Here is a 4958-nt window from a genome sequence, read left to right as displayed (position 1 = left end):
GCTGTGAGACTTGTTTGGATAGTAAGGGATACATTCTGCTCCAAATTAATGCATAATGACTCGTTTAAATGTAAGCAAACAACACTGGCACAAAGAAAAACTATTTGCTAGGCAGTAGAGTCCATGAAGCATTTAACCCTTTGTGCGTGCTTTATGAGATACACAATGTCTATTCGACTCGTTTACACAGGTTTAGCGGGTGCAAGAGCAATGCATAAGGCCATCAGTCTTTCTTTGCAAATAAGCTGCTAAATGCTAAAATGAATAGGGTAAGCACATGCCTGGATTCGGGTAAACCCTGCGACAACACTTGGCTGGATGTATACAAAAACTGCATTTAATTTGTCATAAGAACTACACTGTAGGTATTCATACCACAGCTCCTACCATGCCTCCTTTTTTATATTAATCATTCGTTTGGGCCTTTTGTTCTAATCTTCATTCCTCTCCAGATACTTTGTTTACCATGCGCTGAAAAGACAAGCACATTTGATTACTGATAGTAACTATTAACCCTGTGATACTAACACCTTTGACACAATGGCTTCGAAATCAAACTCTTAAGTGATGCAAAAGATGCTGCAGGTAGCTGGATACATCTCCCAGTAACACTCTTTTCCTTTATTTCTGTCTCTTTAAATGTAAATATACTACAGGAAAAGTTTGTATTCAGTTTACACCAAGGAATCTGTAAAGAAATAGACTTTTTTCTCCTCCCTCTCCCTCACACTGTGATGATGATGACATTATGAAAGGGCAATAGGGTTGTGTGGCTGTGGATATGTTTTTCTTTGTTACTGTCCCCACAAGCAAATGAAAGGCCGTGGTGTTTGCATCATCCTTTCGTCTCTCCTCCCACTCTCATCCCCTCTGGTTATACTTTGATCAAGCATAATGAGTTTTTCCCTTATGTACAAAATGTACACACTCTTCCAAGTTCTCTTTAAGAGGGCTTTGTTCTGACTCATGTATAAACAAAATTATACTATCATAATAACTTAATTTCATGCTGCTCAAGACCTTTTGAAGTGTAAGGCCTTATAGCTTGGTCTGAGTAGCATAAACACCTTGCAGGTGAATTTCAGAAGCAGTAATCTTAGAACACGCCAAGTTCTTTGTGTCCAAACTGTTCCTCTAAAGGACTACATTTACTCTGTTAATTAAAGATGAAAAGAAAAATATCTTGGACAAAAGATGCAGGTCCTACTTCTGTCAAAGTTACTGGAAACAATACATTGTATGATGTTTATGCGCCTCATAACCTTGTGCTTTTTGATGAGATTACAGAAAGAGATTTTTTTCTGGCTGGCTCTTTTACTCTCTAACAGAGTCAACCTATTCAGCTCTATAGTATCCTGTAACACAAGTTTGGATGGAATCAACGTTTCATACAGTGTTATTGATTTGTTGATTTACAATAACAATTACTTAGCTCAGCCTAAACATAAAGTGATTGTTTTCCAAGTCAGTAGTTTTCAAGAGTGCGCAGTCTTTCAAATTGAGACCTTGAGTTAGGTTCCTTCATCATGTCCACCCCCACTCTCTTATGCCTGTTTCCAACTCTATCTGCTGTCCTGTAAAATAAAATAAAAGCATAAAGAGCCCAAAAATATCAGAATCACAATAGTACGCCCTATTTGACCTGTGACAAGAAAGCATAACAGCCAGAATTATTTCAATATATTTTGTTAAAAATAAAAATGGTAAGAACATTTTGGAAATGTTGAGGTTTACTATAAAACCATTGCAACCATTAAACACTGTCCTCAATGCTTATGAAATAACATTACTTTAACAACTATTAACATTTTTCAAACAAGACATAACATATTGCTTGCTGCAAACAAGTCCATTCATTCATAACAGTGATAGGAAACCTTACATGTGTGTGACTCCACTATTTGTTTCCTACAAATCAGTATCTGCTTCGTCATCTTGGAGTATCAGATCAATGGCTTCTTGCTTGCTAAGTCTTGCTGTCATAAATTGTGTCACTGAAAAAGGGAGCTCAGGTACCTCTATAACCTGTTTGATTGCAATCGGATCAGAATGACTGAATTCTACTTTGTTTGTTTTTAGATTATTTTGTCACATTGCAGGTTCTTGTGCTTGCAGGTGCAGGACTCATGACTGTGTTAAGGCACCCTCGGACCTCTGCATGACCCCTGTTCCTATGAGCACCATAAGATTATTCCTGTGCAGTTTTACTCTCACTGTATCAAGATTCACCCATGATTCTTCAAAGACCAACAGGTGCCTCTCTTTGTGGGAACCTGCACACGTGGGCTATTTTGTCACAAGGGACTTCTGGATATATGTCTAGCCATCTAGAAAAAAAAAAACAATGTTTCCACAGTTCTCAGACCACATTCCTTTGTCCCATTGTCTCACAGTTATAGTCTGCCCAATCTTGGTACCCAATGACTATCATCCATTGACGATACAGCCTCTTGGAGCTACAGCCAACTCTCCAGGGTATCCAGTTTGGCTGATAGATCCTGTTCAAAGACTTCCCATGAGACCTTCAATCAATGCATTGCCATTGTTTACACTCCGACTAGCAACTCAAGAAGCATTGAAAGAAGAACGTAGCTAGCATTAAGATATGTGGTCTCAAGTGAATTTTTAGTTGCATGCAGATGTTTGTTTATAACCACTAAATACAGTTAACTCTTTAAAGGGCACTCATTGAAATACTTTGAAATTCAAAATTTCAACATTTATTTAACAACATTAGAACATAAGAACATAACATAGAACATGGGGCGGGGGGCAATATCCAGGTTGCAGGTGGGTGTGACAAAGTTAGGGTCTGTCACATCATCATCATCGTCACTGTTGGCAGGGTGGGCTAGCACAACAACATTCTCCTTCCTTTTGCCATAAAACATCTGTGCAGGCATGCGTAAAATTTAGACACATGCAATAAACATAAATTGTATTAAAACGTATGTGCAGTTCACGTCACCTCAGGTTTCTGTGGAACTGTTTCTTACTACATTTGTGCACTCAACTCTGACACAAGGAGGGCGTATCTCCAAAAATGTCAATATCATACTAACTAGTTATTACTTGAACAGGGCATATGATCAAATATGATGCCTACATTTTTCATGCCCTAACTTCACTTATTTCACCAATTTCTCTGCAAACAACATGCGTGTCATCACTTAGCACAACTACTTTAGCATAAAATGCTTGAGTTTTGTCAACTTACCATGGTTTGTTTTGATGTTGCGCCTTATTTACTGAAGTGGGCGGAGCCGATAAAGCGTCTTTTTCCAACTTCAGAGTAAAAAGGAAGTTTGATGTGTTCCACGACTCTGCTGATTGGTCAAATTCCATGTTGGGGCATTCTTTGACGTGGAGTGATTTTTGCTGATTGGATGGGTGTAAATCACATGCCTCTCAACCTCACTGTGAAGAAGGGGTGTGCCATTTTGGGTGTGTGTGGAAGTTACCAAATATGGTTCCTCGCCCCATAAAAGTCTTTTTCAAATGACAGCCAATGAGTTTCCGGATTGCTCTCCAGTAGTTTGTGTTGCTCTCCACGTGGACTGCTTTCCTGCCAATGCCTGCCGAAACACAGGTGGTTGAAACTTCTACTGGTACTGCAAATGATGACTGGTACATGCTGTGACTTTTGATTCTCAACCTAACCTGCTCACCTGACTCTACTACACCTTCGCTCCTCCACTTCACAGTCTTACTCCATATACCAGGCATTTTCCATCTAGTTTCCAGTTGGATGTGTAGCTTTGCATTTTTCATTGATATGTTCTAGTGCCCTCAACCTACCTTGCCTGCCAACTTACTTATTTAAACATTTTTTACCTGTCTTTCTACCAAACCTGCCTGGCAATCATCTGTTCACAATGAATTGCACTTGTCTACCTGTCACCACCTGTGCTTGGGTCCTATCGTCCAGCCTGCAACACCAGTGGTGACACCCTTCAGTAATATGTGGCCCACAGTAGATGCATCCATGACACTTTCTCTAAACCCACTGGCTTTTCCTGTGAGCCCCAAATGGACATTCTGTTACTCTGTCAACTTCTTTAAGAAGAATCTACAAATGACTCATCATTTAGCTTTCAAATGTCATCATCATAAAAAGTTAACGTGCTGTTTTAGGGCAGATATTTAAGTTTCATAAACAGGCATATTTTATAATGGGAAATCGTTTTTGGGCCATAGGAAGCATTTTCTTGCTGCACTGCATATTGACCCCTATATGACATATTGATTGTGGCCGACTGTTGCACTATATGCTGATCAATTAATAACGTCTACTCTTTCATAAAGGCCTTAAGGACATCTAGGCACACCCACTAAATACTTACAAACATGTTTTCAAATGGCCACAGAATATGTTTGTGGAGGATGTTATAAAAAGAGCTGTAAGATTTAGGGGAGGATTTTTTGGGATTCTGTACTTACTCTACTGACGGTTTTGGCCTAAGTGACCTAAACTGGTAAGATGGATGGATGGATACAAACTAAGACGAGAAGACTCATGCATGCTTTAATACTTTCTGTTTTCCTCAATAAAAGCTTTTGGCTTCTCTCAACTCTGATCTTTTCTTTAAAGGAAAGAGCTTTTAGCCGTCACAGTGATGTTGTCTCCTGAACTACAACACTCAGAGAAAGGGCATGGAGGTCAGCATTAATGTGTCTCCTTCTGAGCTTTGTTCTGGGCTTTACTTGTACAGGATGTAAAAATGGAGTGCTTTCCAAAAAGGGAGTCTAATGGGAAGTCCCAAAAGGCCATTCTAAAACCAGAGCATTTATTCTTCCATCATACAGTAACATTTGTATGCCACTAATGCAAAAAATTACACTGAAAGTGCTTTTAATAAAACATAATGCCGTAAGATGAATGAATCTCCTATGTTATTTAACTTGGACAATAATCCTGGGGTCCCTTTTATGGTTTGTTCTGGGAGGCACAAAAAGTG

General features: G+C 39.1%; 1 long non-coding RNA gene across 2 annotated transcripts in view; it reads right to left on the bottom strand.

Annotated features, from left to right (window-relative positions):
* Positions 1–2774: 2774 nt before the first annotated feature.
* The window catches only part of LOC117811978, a 3010-nt gene continuing 826 nt past the window's right edge, over positions 2775–4958 (bottom strand). Inside the window, exons 1-3 of one of the 2 annotated variants that reach the window (XR_004631100.1) lie at positions 3669–3880; positions 3218–3575; positions 2775–2891 (exon numbers count right to left, since the gene is read on the bottom strand). This is a non-coding gene — a long non-coding RNA (uncharacterized LOC117811978). Of the gene's footprint in view, positions 2892–3217; positions 3576–3668; positions 3881–4958 lie in introns of those variants that run through there. The other variant, XR_004631101.1, reaches the window with a different exon arrangement.

Source organism: Notolabrus celidotus, chromosome 4 (genome assembly GCF_009762535.1).
Source record: "Notolabrus celidotus isolate fNotCel1 chromosome 4, fNotCel1.pri, whole genome shotgun sequence".
NCBI lineage: Eukaryota > Metazoa > Chordata > Actinopteri > Labriformes > Labridae > Notolabrus > Notolabrus celidotus.
Note: the sequence above shows the minus strand (reverse complement) of the source record. Positions and strands in the feature narration are given on the sequence as shown.